Source organism: Oryctolagus cuniculus, chromosome 5 (genome assembly GCF_964237555.1).
Source record: "Oryctolagus cuniculus chromosome 5, mOryCun1.1, whole genome shotgun sequence".
Classification (NCBI taxonomy): Eukaryota; Metazoa; Chordata; class Mammalia; order Lagomorpha; family Leporidae; genus Oryctolagus; species Oryctolagus cuniculus.
The window spans coordinates 35,178,925-35,197,339 of NC_091436.1; the positions used below are offsets into that span (position 1 = coordinate 35,178,925).

Here is an 18,415-nt window from a genome sequence, read left to right on the forward strand (position 1 = left end):
ATCAGAAGTGGAGCAGCCAGGATTCAAATCAGCGCCCATATTGGATGCTGGCACTGCAGGCAGTGGCTTTATCCACTATGCCATAGCACCGGCCTTGCAATACTTTCAACTCATCCTTTTATTTGACTAAATCAAATGCTCTCTCACTTATTTGAAAAGAATACATTTATTTTCCAGATTATTATGATAACTTATGATTCACACCTTTTTTATCATCTTCATTAAGGAATAATTTACTAGAAAAAATACAACCATATAAGTGTACATTTTGAGGCGTTTTGACGAATTTGAACAACTGTGTGTCTATCACTACAATCAAAATATTAAGCCATCCCATCACTACAAACACTTACAATTCATTTTTACCACTTTCTCTCCCTCCCAATCTCCGTCCAGCCCATTTCTGCAAAACATTTATCTGTTTTATATCATCTAAAACTAGATTTCTATTGAGGGAAGGAGTTGGTATAAATAAAATAGGGTTTTTCTGCTTTTGTGTTTGTCTTCTTTTGCATGGAGTGCTTTGGAAATGTACCTATGTTGTGGATATGCATAGCTTGTTTCTTTTTGTAACATTCAATTGTATCAATACATCAGGATTTGTCCTGTGGATGGACATTTGGATTCTTTTGAGTATTTGATATTTATGGATAGAAGTATGGTGAATCTTCATCTATGAGTCTTTGTGTTCACATACATTTTCATTTCTCTTGGGTAAACACTGAGGAGAGAAAATTGGGGAGTCATATCAGTTTAACTGTATAAAAAACTGCAAAGTATTTACAAAGTATCTCCACCTGCATTGTATAAGCTTTGTTTTATTCCTCATTTGCTTCATATCCTCTGTCCAATTTCTGTTGTGTTGTTTGTCTTTCTACCATATAGAGATACATAAAAAGACCTTTATATATTCTCTTAAATTTTTAATACAAAGAGAACAGATTTTTGTGTATTTCATACAGTTCTAAGATGATTCCCTCTCTCTCCTACTCCCTCTCTCAATCTCCTCCTTCCTTCCTTTCTTTTTTTCTTTAATTTTTCAAAGACATATTTTAAATTCCCTCTATAATCACAGTTTTGTTTCACCACGAACAATAACATTCAACAAGTAAAAAGTGGGAAGACCACAGTTCCATAGGAAGGCTAAAAAATATAATCATATCACAAGATGTCCATTTTATTTCTATATGCAATTTTTTATATTCTACACTAACTGCCAAATATCAGGGAGAACATATGATTTTTGTCTCTTTGGAACTGACTTATTTCACTAAGTCTTACGGTTTCCAGTTGCATACATTTGTTGCAAAAGAAAAGATTTCACTCTCATTTTTTAAGTGGTTGAATAGTATTTCATAGTGTATTTATATCACATTTTTAAAATCCATTCATCTGTTGATGGACATCTGGTTTGATTCCATATCTTAGCTGTTGTCAATTAAACTACAATTAACATATGGGTACAGATAATTCTTTCATGTGCAAATTTCATTTTTTTTACAGGCAGAGTTAGACAGTGAGAGAGAGAGAGAAAGGCCTTCCTTCCTGGGTTCACCCCCCAAATGGCTGCTACGGCCAGCGTGTTGCGTCAATCTGAAGCCAGGAGCAAGGTACTTCCTCCTGGTCTCCCATGTGGGTTCAGGGCCCAAGCACTTGGGCCATCCTCCTCTGCACTCCCAGGCCACAGCAGAGAGCTGGACTGGAAGAGGAGCAACTGGGACAGAATCTGGGCCCCAAATGGGACTATAACCCAGGGTGCCGGTGCCACAGGCGGAGGATTAGCCAAGTGAGCTGCAGCACCAGCCCACTAATTTCATTTTGCTTGGGTAAATTCCTAGAAGTGGAATGGCTGGGTAATATGGTAGATCTATTTTCACATTTCTGAGGAATCTCCATACTGTTTTCCACAATGGTTGTACTAATTTACATTTCCACCTTTTATCCCTATCCTTACTAGCACTTTAATTTTTGCATCACATCCATTCTAACTGGGGTGAGGTAAAACCTCAGTGTGGTTTTTATTTGTATTTCCATTATGGCTAGTGATCCTGATAATTTTTTATGTATCTGTTGGTCATTTGAATTTCATCCTTTGAAAAATGCATGTTCACATCCTTTGCTAATTTCTTAACTAGATTGTTTGTTTTGTTGTTGTTGGGTTTCTTGAACTCTTTATAGATCCTGGATATTAATCCTTTATCAGTTGCATCGTTTGCAAATATTTTCTCCAATTCTGTTAGTAGCCTCTTCACTTTGCTGAGTGGTTCCTTTGCAGAGCAGGAGTTTCTTAGCTTCATATAATCCTACTTGTCTACTTTTGCTTTTTTTTTTTTGCCTTTTCCAAGAAGTCTTTGCCTATGCATATGTCTTTTAGTTTCTCTGATGTTTTCCTCCAGTAATTTGATTGTATCAGGTCATAGATTTAGATCCTTGATCCATTTTGAGCTGATATTTAGAAAATTTTTGCCCCTGCATATTTTTCTTCATTAAATTCACTGATGTGGATCACTTGATTCCCTATCACTTCTACTTTCTTTGTGCAAAGTGTCTCATTTCTCGGTCCCTTTAGATTCTCTATATGTGTTCTCTTCCTTTTTGCTCAAATGATGAAGCGCACACATTACTGCTTTTCCTACTTTAACAGCTTGTGGCTTGGATCTGAAGGTAGCTATTCCAGTCAATATTTGTAGTATTTTATTAAATAGCTCCTCCATTTTGTTTTCTGGCTCATCTGCATTTCCTCCCTTCTTTACAGGAATTTAAACTTGGCATTTTCTCTCAATCCAGTGCTGAATCTGTTTATTCTTTGTGTCCAAATTATATTGCTTGATTTTTGAAGAGAAAGTTAGCTTTTTTGTCAGGATTGGTCCATCTTTGGGCTGAGCTTTTTCCATTTCGTGGAGCTAAAGGGATTCCTCGTGTATCCATAAGCCTGTCATGAGCTGGTACTTGGGGAGGGGGGTGCTCTGCATGGGCATCTGTACCAGCCTCAGTTTTCACTCATTCATTAGCCTGATGACATCTGCTTGGTGCATGTTTCCCAAATCATTGCCCTTCTCATCAAGCACCTGAATAATTCATTCCTTAATTTTTCTTCCAACATTACTAAAACCAATTTCTTCTTTTTTGTCTTTTTTCTCTCATCCTGAGTGATTTCAATGTACTAAAAGCTTTTGCATGAATGAGGTAGGATGGTCTTGGGGTAGCAGCAATCAAGGACAACTGTGCTGGGTCTATCTTTTGCATCAGGTATTTACCAAAGCATCTTCTAATGCAATTATTTTCAGACTTCATGCTTTGCAGTGTCAACCACTTTAGAAGAAGAGTAGCCATCCTGCAGCATTACTTGTACTGAGATCAGTGATTTCTGAAGTCTCCTGAGTTTATTATTATAAAAGTGTAAAGCAAGGGCATGGTTTCCTACTTCTCCATTCATAGATTTAATTTTTTCACCACCATTTGGTGAGGAGACTGTCCTTGTTCCAGGGATTGATTTCAGCTTGTTTGTCAAAGATTAGTTGGTTGGTTGTAGATTCATGGATTAATTTCTGGAGTTTCTATTTTTTTCCTTTGGCCTACATGTCTATTTTTGCATTAGTACCAGGCTGTTTTAATTATAACTGCCATCTAGTATGCCTTGAAATCTGTTATGATGGATCCAGCTGTGTTTTTGTTGTTTAATATTACTTCAGCCATTCTGGGTCTCTTATATTTCCATATGAATTTTCGCATCATTTTTTCTTGATCTGAGGAGAATATCCTTGGTATTTTATTGAGATTTCATTGAATCCATATATTGCTTTGGGTAGTATGGACATTTTGGTGGTATTAATTTTTCCATCCCATGAACAAGGAAGGTTTTTCCATTTTTAGTGTCATCTTCTATTTCTTTCTTTAATGTTTTATAACTTTTATTTTAGAGATCTTTCACATCATTTGTTAAATTTATTGCAAAGTATTTAAATTATTTTGTGGCTTTTGTGAATGCTACTTATCTTTCAAATTCTTTCTCATCTATGGTATTATTTGTGCATACAAAGGCTGTTGATTTTTGTGTATTGATATTATGTTGTACAATTTACCAAGCTCTCTTATGAGTTCCAATAGTCTCTTAGTAGACTATTTTGGTACCCCTATATATAGAATTATGTCATCTGCAAGCAAGGATGATTTGACTTCCTTATTTCCAATTTGTTTTTTTTTTTTTAAAGATTATTTATTTGAAAGTCAGAGTTACATAGAAAGAGGAGAGGCAGAGAGAGAGAGAGAGAGGCCTTCTATCCATTGGTTCACTTCCCAATTGGCTGCAATGGCCAGAGCTTCACAGATCCAAAGCCAGGGGCCAGGAGCTTCTTCCTGGTCTCCCACATGGGTGCAGGGGCTCAAGGACTTAGTCCATCCTTTACTGCTTTCCCACGCCATAGCAGAGAGCCAGATCAGAAGTGGAGCAGCTGGGTCTTGAACCAGCACTCATATGGGATGCTGGTGTTTCAGGCCAGGGCGTTATCCCTCTGCGCCACAGAGCTGGGTCCCTCATTTCCAATTTGTATCTATTTGTTTTCTTCATCTTGCCTATATTGACTCTTGCTGAAACTCCCAGAACTATATTGAATAATAGTGGTGTGAATAGGCATCCTTGTGTTGTTTTGGGACTTCAGTGGAAATGCTTCCAGCTTTTCCCCATTCAGTATGATGCTGGTTATGGGTTTATAATATATTCCCTTGACTATTGAGGTATGTTCCTTTTATATCCAACTTTTTAAGATTTTCTTTTCATAATGAAAGAATTGTTATATTTTATCAAATGCTTTCATTGCACCTATTGAGATGATCATATGGTTTTTATTCTTCAATTCGTTAATGTGATATATCACACTTATTGATTTGCATATATTGAATCAATCATGTATACCTGAGGTAAATTCCACTAGACCCAGGTGACTAATCTTTCTGATGCATTGTTTGATTCATTAATTAGTATTTTGTTGAGGATATTTGCATCTATGCTCATCAGTCAATTGGTCTATAGTTCTCTTTCTTCATTGTATCTTTCCCATAATTAGTAGGAAGAAGGAAATAATTTAAATTAGAGAAGAACTATATAAAATTAAAACAAAAGAAGAACAGTGAAATGAAGAGCTGGTTTTTTGAAAAAATAAACAAAATTGATACACTATTAGCCCAACTAACCAGAAAAATGGGGGGAGTAGAAGACCCAAAATAATAAAATCAGAGATGAAAAAAGAAATGTTACAATATATACCACACAAAAATAAAAAGAATCATCAGGAATAACTACAAACAGCAATATGCCACAAACTGGAAAATCTAGAAGAAATGGTTAGATATCTGGACACATAAAATCTACCAAAAATGATTCATCAGAACATAGCCTAAATAGATCATTAACCAAGACAGAGATTGAATCAGTAATAAGGACCCTGACTACAAAGGAAAGCCCAGGACTAGATCACTTTATTGAGGAGTTGTATCAAATTTTAAAAAAAGAATTGTTTGCAATTTTCTCAAACTATTAAGAATAATTGCAAGGGAGGAGATCCTCCCAAACTCCTTCTATGTATACTGAATACACTGTTTTTAAGCAGGGTTTCCAGATAAAATACAGAGCAAACAGGTAAATTTGAACCTTAGGTAAACAATATATAATTTGTCAGTACACATGTGTTTCAAATATTACATGAGACAAACATATACGTAAAATTATTTATTTATCTAAAAATTTGAAGAGGGTGCTTTTGTTCTTGTTAAATGTATTGACCTTATTTGTAGGAAATATGTGTCGACAATGTTTGTTCCATTCTCTAGTTGGTATTCAATTTCTTAAGTGTTTTCCAAACAGAAGACATTTAAAATTTTTATTCAAATGAAGTTTATCAGCATTTTCATGCTTTTTATTTCTTATATAAGAAATATTTACCTACTCTCAGATCATAAAGATTTTGTCCTTACATTATCTTGTATGGATTCTACAGTTTTGATTTTTTCATATAAGACTACAATTCATTTTTAGTTGTGAATGGTGTAAAAAAAAGTACCTATGTTCTTTTAAAACCTATGATATTCCATAGTTATAGAACCATGTAGTGAACAGACATTTCTTTCTGCATTAAAATTTCTTGTGTCCTTTGCTTAAAGTTAATTCTGACTTGGCACTGTATTTCCATTACTTTTTATGTCTATCCTGCATATCAAGGATACTTCAAAAGGTTTGTGAGAAAACTAAATTAAATAATAAATTGACTTTGAGGTAAAAAAAATTTGAAATGCATGCACACTTGTATGTCTTTATGTTACTCTCAGAATCTATTGATGGCTACAATTTGTATTGAAATCCGATAGTTTAAGTCCTGCAAATTCATTCTTGTTTTAAACAATTGTTTTGTCTGTGCTAGGCATTTTACATGAGTTTATTCTATGTAATTAAAATATGGTTTTATTCTGGATAATTTAAACAGATGGTCTAGATTTTATCTATAATGAACTTTGATATAATCTTCAGTAGCCAAAATTGCATAAATTTTGGAAAGGTTTTTATTTTAGCCAAAGGGTAGAAACACATCTTTGGATCTTCAGGAATAAATCCTCAAAGAAGGCTTTTAAAGATATAAAATATTAGGCTTAGGATATTATATTTAGTAATTTTTAAGTTACCTGATTATTTGAAAATCAGAGTGACAGAAGTAAAGGCAGAGGGAGAGAGAGGGAAGAAGTGAGAGAGAGAGAAAGAGAGGGGTGGGAGGGAGAGAGACAGAGAGAGAAGGGAGAGAGATATATCTTCTGTCCTCTGGTTTACTCCTAAATGCCTACATGCCTACAGCAGCCAGGGCTGAACCAGGTTGAAGCCAGGAGACACTCCATCTAGTTTCTTCATGTTGGTGGCAGAAATCCAAGTAGTCGGGCCATCATCTGCTGCCTGCCAGGCACATTAGCAGGGAGCTGCATCAGAAACAGAGGCAGGATTCCATCCCAGGCACAGTGATATGGAATGTGGGCCTTGCAAGTAGCAGCTTAACCCATTGCACCATAATGCCTGCCTCATGATCTAATAATCAGCATTTCTTTTCCATTACTTAACTTTTAGTTGAAAATTTCCCTTTTTTCTTGTTTCTTAAGGTGGAAATATAAATGAATGATTTTTAGAGATTTTTTTAAATGTAATATATGCATTTAATGTAGCACTTTAACTTTATGCCATAATTTTGGTATATTTCATTTTATTTTCATGCAATTAAATTCCTTTTTAATCTTGTGATTTATTTTTTAACATTGTATAATTTTCAATAGAGCATTATTTTCAAATATTCTCTTATTGATTTCTAGTTTAATTCCCTTGTGTTCAGAAAATACATTTTGTATAGTTCCAATTTTAAAAAATGTATTCAGTAGTTTTATGGGACATAATGTGATCTGTGTACACGAATGTTCCATGTACCCTTCAAGAAATGTTTATTCTACTTCCAGAGACTGAATAATTGCCCCAGTGATATCAGGTCCTAGCCTCTCTGGCACTTGCAAATGTTACCTTATTTGGCAGAATTGTCTTTGCCAAAGTGGTTAAGTTAAGGATCTTGAGACAGGAAGATTACCTTGTTTCTGTGAGTGTAAGGTAATCACAAGAGTCACAAGTGTTCTTGCAATGCTTTATAAAGAAGTAAGAGGGAGACAGGAGAGTAAGCAAAGGAGATGTGACCTCAAAGTTCAGAGATGCGATTTATGGCTTTAAACATGGAAGATGACCATGAGCTGAGAATGTGGGAATCCCATAGAGGCTGGAAAGACAAGAAACTGATTCCTCCCTAGAGCTCTGGGGAGGAATGCAAGACTGCCCAGCACCACAATTTTAGCCCAATGAGTATTCTGACATCCGAAACTGTAAGGTAATAAGTTTATATTTGTATTTGTGGTTTGTAGTATTTATTGCCTAAGCTTATTGTAAGTTGTTATTGTAGCTTAGGGAATTAACATATATGGAGTGTATGATTTTTTTAGCAAGTTATAATTATCACTGTCTCTTTATGAATTACTAAGGAGACACTAATAATTATCCAGGTTATAGGATAGCTTTTACAATGAAGAATAATACTGAATAGAACAGAACACATCCCAACTCCAGCTACAAAATATTCCACACAAATCAATTCCCTTTGCTCTCATGTTAGGAAGCACAGCATCATTATGGAGTTATGTAAAATCAGGGTAAATGACAATTGGAATAATGCTCTACAATGATAAACCTTACAGCAGCCCCAGATGGGTGAGCAACCTGGGGTTGCTGCAATGATCTTGGCTTAGATTGATGAGGTCCTGAGCTAGAGTGATGACAAAATTAATAGAAAATGAAGGAAAAGTCCAAGAGATGTTACAGAAGAGTTGGTGAAATATTGAATGAAAGAAATAAAAGAGAGGCAAGAGCCAAGGATAACTCTCAGCAACTATGTTCCTGCCAGCATCAAATACAAAAGCAGTGTTTAAACCCAGAGAATCTGGGAAAACTAGCAAGAGAAAAAAGGTGATTGTCATCTCTGACTTTGATCTAATGTGAGAAGACTCTGTTTCTGGTCTCTGTACCATCTTTGAATTGCTCTAACTTTCTCTGATGGGCCCTTGACAGTGACTCGGTGAGATACGCTCTAGGACAGTGCTTTCAAACTGTGATCATGACCCATTAATGTCATGAAACTAAGATGAAAACAGCGTCTCAAAACATAACAGGATAAAATAATAGAGAAAATGTGTATATCAACAGTTATTGAGATAGGGATTATTTTATTTTAATTTTTATTTTATATGTGTGCTGCATGCACCCATACTGGGTTGTAATGCAAAATGTATTTCTTGTAGATCGTTGTAAAAAATGTTTGAGAAGTCTAGTATAAGAGACACAATTATTGATGTCCATTTCACACTACTGGGGAGGTAGGAACTTAGGGCAATAAAGAGATTGCAATTTTTGTTTCATTTTTCACTGCCAGAGATTGATCTTGGGTTAACAGAAGACAAATAAGCATTATAATACTCTATTAGTTGACTTTTATAAAGTAAATCCATCTTTATAATTACATATTTATGAGGTGTGCCCTTAGATAACCTTTCATTCACTTCATAGTTAATACCATTTATGGGGCTGGTGTTGTGGCATAGCAGGGAAAGCTGCCACCTGTGATGCCAGCATCCCCTATGGGTGTCAGTTCATGTCCCGGCTGCTCCAATCAATACAGCTCCTTGATGATGGCCTGGGAAAAGCAGTGGAAGTTATCCCATGTGCTTGGGCCCATGCTACCCATGTGGAGGACCTGGGAGAAGTTCCTGGCTCCTGGCTTTGGCCTGACCCAGCCCAGGCCATTGCAGCCATCTGGGGAGTGAACCAGAAGATGGACAATCTCTCTCTCTCTCTGTCTCTTCCTCTCTCTATGTAAGTCCGACTTTTAAACAAATAAATAAATCTTTTCAAAAATGCCATTTATTTAATATTCATTGGAGAGAGGCATACTTTCATGTATAATTTGGTTAATTGGTATTTGGTGGCATCCCAAGTCTTTTCATGAGCATATTTTAATCACTATAATTTCAATATTAATTCATAGTATCAGAGTCCATACTTCAGCATGGTTTTATGATAGGTATCTAGAAATTATTTATATTGAACTTTGATAAAAACATTAGTGGCCAAAATTGTGTGAAGTTTTATAAGGCTTTTTAACTTCATCTAAAGAAGAAAATATTTTTCAGTTCATTAGGAATTAATCTGTAAAATAGCTAGTTGGAGGTATATAATATGTGTAAATATGAGTTTATTAAACTTCAGAGGGCATAATATTTTCAAAAATGTTTGCTTCTTACTCTATGAATATATGGAAAGTTAATTGTAATCAACAACTCAGAAATTAGCTGCAATCATGTAAGGAGAAGTTAATTATAACAGATTTCTTTTGTAAATAGGAAAAACAATAAAACTGAAATAGAAATGAATATAGGGAAAACTTCTATTTGAATAAGAGCTTGGAACATCCAGGGTCTTTCTCAAAGCAAAATGCTTGACAAAGTATCAAATTCAAATTTTAAAGACCAAGATAAATCTTTTTTTAAAGATTTATTTTATTTATTTAGGGAAGAGATGTGCAATTCGAGACATGCTCAAGCTGACTTGCCCCAAATGGTAGAGTTAGAAACATACCAGGGGATTCCAATTCAATCCTATCAAGGTGGCATGTACCAATGCCATCTCACTAGTCCAAGTGATCACAATTGATCATAATGATAGGTCTAAGAGTCAAAGGGAGCCCATAAACAAGAATAGTGTCTGCTAATACTAGCTGATAGAATCAAAAAGGGAGAGAATGATCCAACATGGGAAGTGAGATACACAGCAGACCCATAGAATAGCAGATGTCCTAACAGCACTCTGGCCTCAGAATCAGCCCTTAAGGCATGCGGATCCAGCTGAAAAGCCCATGAGAGTATTTCAGGCATGGAAAGCCAAGACACTCTGGGGGAAAAAAAATGACCTAAATAAAAGATCTCCACGAGTGAGATCCCAGTGGAAAGAACAGGTCTTCAAAGAAGGAGGTACCTTTCTCTGAAGGGAGGAGAGAACTTCCACTCTGACTATGACCTTGTCTAAATATGATCAGAGTTGGTGAACTCAAAAAGCTTCCATAGCCTTGGCAGCTCATGACAAGAGCCTAGGGTGATTACTGATGCCCTAAACAAGAGTGTCAATTTGTTAAGTCAACAACAGGAGTCACTGTGCACTTACTCCTCATGTAGGATCTCTGTCCTTAATGTGCTGTACATTGAGATTTAATGCTATAACTAGTACTCAAACAGTATTTTTCACTTTATGTTTCTGTGTGGGAGCAAACTGTTGAAATCCTTACTTAACATATGCTAAACTGATCTTGTGTGTATAAAGAGAATTGAAAATGAATCTTGATGTGAATGGGAGGGGAGAGGGAGCGGAAAAGGGGAGGGTTGCGGGTGGGAGGGAAGTTATGGTGGGGGGGAAGCCATTGTAATCCATGTTCTGTACTTTGGAAATTTATATTCATTAAATAAAAGTTAAAAAAAATAAAAATAAAAAAAGAAAGAAACAACCAGAGAGGGGAAAGAGAGAGAGAAAGAGAGAGAAAGTCTGAACTTCCATCTGTTTGTTGACTCCCTAGATGGCTGCAATAGCCAGGGCTGGGCTGGACCAAAGCCAGGAGCCAGGAGCTTCTTCCTCCAGGTCTCTCACGTGGGTGCAGGGCCCAAGGTATTGGGCCATCTTCTGGTGCCTTCCTTGGGACATTAGCAGGGACCTGGATTGGAAGTGGAACATCTGGGACTCAAACTGGCATCCATATGGGATGCAGGTATCACAGGTGGTAGCCTCACCTGCTATACCACAATTCCAAACCCAAGATAAATATTAACAGGATAAAGTAAGATCCAAATTTTAGAATTAATTAGTACTTATTCAAGCAAACTAGAAGCAACTTGACAGTAAAACAATTCTAGCTGATTCTCTGACCCACTTTTACTTATTTTACAATTATATGAATATTTCTAAAAAGAAGAGAGGAGATAATTTTTACTTTATAAATTATGTTTTCACATACCTAGGAAGAAACTTCTATGGAGACTCTGCCTTGATTCTTGGTCACATTTGTTGCACTTTTTTTTTCCATTTCATGGGATTTAGTGTTACCAGTCTCTAACATTTCAGTTTTGAATAGAATTCAAAACAAATCAACAGACACATTGGGACATTGATTATTTTGGGCTAGTGTCAGATAAATGAATATTCGAGCAGATTCTGACACTGTGCCAAATGTCTTTAAGCTATAGAGTTTTCTTTCTTTCTTTTTTTTTTTTTATGAAAGTTTGAGGTTTGCCAAGAGGTATGTTTTTTTATATTGTTACCCATTACTACATTCAAAGAACTTGTCTACAGAGATGTGGATAGAGGGCAGTCAAGTCTTTTGCACTGCATAAATTATATCATTAGGTGTCTGCATATGGATTGACTTGTTCTCAAGACCTAAAAACTAAACACAGCTGAGAGCTAAATCCCATGACAAATGAAAGTTCTGTGCAAAGATCACAAACAGCATATAGCAAATGGAATTTTTAAAAAAACCACACTATCCTCTAATATGCACCTGATAAATGGCCCTCTAAAACTTAATTTGGGGGAAAAAGAGCTGAATTTTACTGCTTCAGGATAACAGGGGTCACTTAAAGGAAAAATGTAGCAAATATATCCAAAGCAGAAAAGATTGATGAATTCAATTTAGTGTTCAGTGTACAGAAATTTGGAATGAGGAGAATAAATAATGAAAACAGATTTAAGTTGATGCATTAGGCTGTTCCTCCTAGGATTCTCGCTGAAAAACTATTGGAAAAGGCAGTCTATTGATTAGGAGAAAATATTTGCAACCATGTATCTGACAAGCAGGTATATCCAAAACATATAAGGAACTCATACAATTCAATTAAACAAAAACAAATAAAAACCCCCAAAAACCAAATTAAAAATGGGCAAGGGACCTGAAATAGACATTTCTTCAATAGAATCATAAGATGGCTAACAGGTATTTGCAAAGGCACTCAACTTGACTAATCATCAGGGAAACACAAATCAAAACCATAATGAGATGTCATATTCCACCTTTTAGGATGTCTTTTACCACAAAGACAAGTTTTGGTGAAGATCTGGAGAAAAGGGAACATTTATACACTAAGGGTGTTACATACAGATTGTTATAGACATTGTGGAAAACAGCTTCAAGTCCTAAAGAAATAAAAATAGAGCTACTATTTCACCTAGCAATCCCTCTCCAGAGGAAGTGAAATCAACTTGTAAGGGTATCTCTACTTCAGTCAGAGCGAGAACATTCCAGAGAGCTGTTGCACAGCCATTGGTACCTGGGTACCAGTGTTGGGGACACATAGCATGCAAGCGAGAAGCTTACAGTCCCAGTGGTGAAAATTTTTTCATGTCTGAGTCCGAGAACTCTTGCAGTTGTTTATGTCATCCCTTTTTCTCCAGACAGAAGATACAAAAAATGTGCAATAAAGATCTCTTCATCCTAATGACAAAGCCACTAATAAGGCAAAATGTCTGTCAATGTCAACCGCAGTGTGTCAGACCAGTTCTATCATTTCAAGATCTGATTGCCAAGGTTGAGGGCAAAGAAGATGGAATCAAGACAGTTCTAATCAACATGGTTGGCATTGCAAAGACCTCTAACATATTCCATCAAGTATTTTGGTTGTAAGCTGGGAGTACAGACCCAGTTTGATGTTAACAATGATTGTTATATTGTCAATGGATCTCATGAGGCAAATAAGCTGCAAGATATGTTTGATGAATTCATTAAAAAGTTTGTTCTCTATTCTGAGTGTAAGAATCCTGAAACAGATCTGCATGTCGAGCCAAAGAAGCAAACAATAGGTAATTCTTGTAAAGCCCATGGCTATCGAAGCATGGTTCACACATCATAAACTCTACATTTTCATTCTCAAAAACTCTCCTGAGAACAATGACAGTGGTACAGGAAAGAAAGAAATGTAAAAGAAAAGCAAGAAGGGCAAAGACAAGGAAAATGGCCCTGTATCCAGCAGTGAAACACTACTACCACCACCGAGTGAAATCAGTCCTCCACATACTGAGGAAGAGGAGGACAATGATGACTGGGGGGAGGATACGACTGAAGAAGCTCAAAGGTGCAGAATGGATGAAATCAGTGACAAGGTGAAAGTTCTGATGCTCAGTGATGATTTGGAAAGAACTGTAGAAGATTTTGTTAAGAAAAAGAAAAGAGGGTATTATTGACTCATTTGACAAGGAAATTGTTGTTGACACAGAAATACTGTATGTAAAAGCTGTTGGTCCTCTTGTTCTGGCAGAGGTTCTTTTGAATGAGAAGATTAGAGACCAAATTAAGAAATACAGGTACCATTTCCCAAGATTTTGTTACAACGACATAAAAGCTGAATGGTAATTTCTTCAGTTTGGAGTGTGTGGTAGCAATGCATCAAGCTCAGCTCATCTCCAAGATTCCACATACCTCGAAGGAGATGTATGAAGCATATCTTTAAGAAGAAGAGGAAATCATCAAGCGGTTGGAAAATGCTTCTAAGAAATACATCTCAAAAGAACTTGCCAGGGGCTGACACTGTGGCAGAGTGGGTAAAGCTGCCACCTGCAGTGCCGGCATCCCATATGGGTGCCAGTTTGAGTCCCACTGCTCTACTTCTGATCCAGCTCTCTGCCATGGCCTGGGAAAGCAGTAGAAGATGGCAGAAATCCTTGGGCCCCTGTGCCCATGTGGGAGACCCACAGGAAGCTCCTGGTTTCGGATTGGTGCAGCTCTGGCTATTGCAGCCAACTGGGGAGTGAACCAGTGGATGGAAGACCTCTCTCTCTCCTCTCTCTCTCTTTCTCTGTTTCACTTTCCTTCTCTCTCTGTGTAATTCTTTCAAATAAATCGATAAATCTTAAAAAAGTTGCCAAAGATTCATGTCAAAGCAGAACCATTTATTAAATGGCTGAAGGAGGCAGAAGAAGAACCTTCTGGTGATGAAGATGAGAACATTGAGTTGGTGTATTTTCCCGAATACTATGGTTTTTTTCAATGCCTTTTCTACTTGAACCACATAGCTTATACTTTCTAGATTTTGGTTACTATCTTTTCAAAATAAGTGTTACTGTGTTTCAAACTTGATTTTTTGTCTCAATGTTAAATAAGGTTAAAAGTATTTTTCTAAGTCAGAGCCTTCATTTTGGTATAAGATTTGGGGTATTTTAATCATCTGCAAAGCAGGATAGTTTGACTTCTTCCTTCCCAATTTTTATCCCTTTAATTTCTTTTTCTTGCCTAATGGCTCTGGTTAAAACTTCTAGAACTATATTGAATAGCAGTGGTGAGAGTTGGCATCCCTGTATGAAACCTGTTGAAGTGAAATGGACACTACAAGAAACAGTAAACAGTGACTTGATCAGCCCTTGTTCTGACTGTTGATGAACAACTTAAAACTTTATCGCTTTTAGTATTATTTTTGTCCTACTTAATACTATTGGTTGAACTCTGTAATTAACACACAATTATTCTTAGGTGTTTAAATTTAACTGAAAAGTGATCCCTGTTAAATATAAGAGTGGGAATAAGAGAGGGAGGAGATGTACAGTTTGGGACATGCTCAAGCTGACTTGCCCCAAACGGTAAAGTTAGAAACGTGCCAGGGGATTCCAATTCAATCCCATCAAGGTGGCATGTACCAATGCCATCTCACTAGTCCAAGTGATCAATTTCAGTTCACAATTGATCATAATGAAAGGACTAAGAGTCAAAGGGATCACATAAACAAGACCAGTGTCTGCTAATACTATCTAATAGAATTAAGAAGAAGAGAACGATCCAACATGGGAAGCGGGATACACAGCAGACTCATAGAATGGCAAATGCCCTAAACAGCACTCTGGCCTCAGAACTAGCCCTTAAGGCATTTGGATCTGGCTGAAGAGCCCATGAGAGTATTTTAGGCATGGAAAGCCAAGACACTCTGGGAAAAAACAAAAACAAAAACAAACTAAATGAAAGATCTCTGTGAGTGAGATCCCAGTGGAAAGGATGGGCCATCAAAGGAGGTACCTTTCTCTGAAGGGAAGAGAGAACTTCCACGTTAACTATGACCTTGTCTAAATAAGATCAAAGTCAGTGAACTCAAAATGCTTCCATAGCCTTCGCAACTCATGACAAGAGCCTAGGGAGATTACTGATGCCATAAACAAGAGTGTCAATTTGCTAAGTCAACAACAGGAGTCACTGTGCACTTACTCCTCATGTAGGATCTCTGTCCTTAATGTGTTGTACAATGTGAATTAACACTATAACTAGTACTGAAACAGTATTTTACACTTTGTGTTTTGGTGTGGGCACAAACTGTTGAAATCTATACTTAATTTATACTGAATTGATCTTCTGTATATAAAGATAATTGAAAATGAATCTTGATCCAAATGGAATGCGAAAGATAGCGGGAGATGGGAGGGGTGCAGGTTGCGGGGGAGCTTGTGTGTGGGGGGCCATTCTAATCCATAAACTGTACTTTGGAAATTTGTATTTATGAAATAAAAGTTAAAAAATATTTTAGATACTTTTTACTTCACTTTCAATCTAGGCAGACACCCATGAGGTCTGTGATGATGGCCACTGAGTGCAGGTGACTAGGGCCTATACCAGCCTCTGCAGGGCTTCAGATTTGGACCTGTGAGAGCATTCCTTGACCAATGAGCTAATGTAAACTCACTGGATCTGAGTTCTGACTATATTTGAGTAATCATCTTCAAGATGGAAATGTGTTATGTTTATTCCTTTCTGAAAAAAGTGCTCTGAGGGATTTGGGAATCCATATGGTTAAGCTTTGTTTGGAGGATTGGATTCACAGAATTCCCTTATTTCATTGTGACCCCTTTCACAGACTATGAGACTTTAATAACAAATGTATGTAAATTTTTTCACATTGAAATTCTACAAACAGTTGATAAAATAAAGCCTTGTTAACTCGATATTTTAAGGAATTGAAACATAGCAATATTATTTGGAGAGTTTGTTTACAACTGCCTTTTGATAGGTTCTGGTTAGAGTAGAACGGGAGCCATATACTTGGGATAGAATGTGCTGTGTTACACCAAGGTGGGAGAGCTTGCAAACTCACAGGTCACCTAGGTTTCAAATTCTGCTGTACAGCCAATTTGATTTCATCAATTAAAATACTATGGGAGATCCTGGTGACCTAAGGTAAGTGCACTCAACAGTGTTAAGCTAATGACGTTCTGTTATAAAGTTTTTACTTTTAACCTGAAGGAAAATATATTTAGGGCTTCTATTAAAGAGAAAATTTCGGCTTGGACTAATGTTCAGTCTGGTGCCAAATTTCCAGGAGAATTAAAATTCACATAATCTATTGAATTTTATTAATGGAGCATATCCTAATAGAGTAATCCTTCACTTTGCTCTATTGAACTGTCTTAAAATTTCCTGTTTCAAACAGCTATATTACTTGATTAAAATAATTAAAATTAAAGAAAGGATATCTGTACTCCCACATTCTTTGTTACATCATTCACAATAGTTAATTTAGGGAAACAACATGTGTTGTTTCTGTCTATGGACAAATATATAAAGAAATTATGATATTTAGCACACTCACATGTACACATAAAAGCATGCACACAAAGGAATATTATTCCTATTTTAAAAAGGAGATTATGCCATTTACAACAGCATAGATGATTCTAGACCAGAGGACATTTATGCTAAATGAGATTAATCAGACACAGAAATGTCCATACTATATAATCTCATTTCATGTGGAATATAAAAAAAGTCAAACACATAGAAACAGAACAGAACAGTGATTAGCAGGAAAGAGTTATGGTGGGGGACACGAATGAGAAATGTAGGAAGAAGTATACAAAGTCATAACTACATAGTAGAGATAAGCCTAGAGATCTAATACCACATTACAGTTAATATTATGTTGTAATCTGGAAATTTTGCCAAAAGAGTCGATTTTAACTATTCTTAAGAAAAAGGAAAGTAGGAAGGTAGGCAGGCAGACAAAGAGGAAAGAGAGAGAGCCAGAATGATTGTATGTATTTATGGGGTTTCGGATGACATTTCAATACCTGTATACAATGTACAATCACATCTGCATTACTGATGTATCTACCTCCTCAGGCATTTATCATTTGTTCTCTACTAGCTACTTTGAAATACTCAATTAATTGTTGTCAGCCATAATTATGCTACTGTGCTATAGAATCTTAGAAGTTGTTCCTCAAATCCAACTGCACCCTTGGTCCCATTAAGCATCCTCTGTCCATTTCCTCTAAGCTTTCACACTCCTCTCAGACTCTGGCAACCATTGTTCTATTCTCTACTTCCGTGAGCCCATCTTTTAGCTTCCACATGTAAGTGAGAACATGCGGCATTTATCTTTCTGTGCCTGATTTACTTCAGTTAACAGTGTCCTCCAGCTCCATCCTTATTGCTACAGATGACAGGAACTCATTTTTTTGTGGTGGAATAATATTTTTTTACTGTGAATGCATACCACATTTTCTTTAAATGCTGTGCCAAATGCCCATGATGTTACATTTTCTTCATCCGTTCCATCCACTGATGGACACATGGGTTGCATCTGCAGCTTTTTTTTTTTTTTTGACAGGCAGAGTTAGACAGTGAGAGAGAGAGAGACAGAGAGAAAGGTCTTCCTTCAGTTGGTTCACTCCCCAAATGGCCACCATGGCCGGTGCGCTGCACCGATCTGAAGCCAGGAGCCAGGTGCTTTCTCCTGGTCTCCTATGCGGGTGCAGGGCCCAAGCACTTGGGCCATCTTCCACTGT

At 36.6% G+C, this 18,415-nt stretch overlaps 2 pseudogenes; one reads left to right on the top strand and one right to left on the bottom strand.

Annotated features, from left to right (window-relative positions):
• Positions 1-2,492: 2,492 nt before the first annotated feature.
• Positions 2,493-3,333, bottom strand: LOC100358621 (translation initiation factor IF-3, mitochondrial pseudogene; annotated as a pseudogene).
• Positions 3,334-13,119: 9,786 nt separating this feature from the next.
• LOC100358361 (eukaryotic translation initiation factor 5 pseudogene) lies at positions 13,120-14,679 on the top strand (annotated as a pseudogene).
• Positions 14,680-18,415: the final 3,736 nt, after the last annotated feature.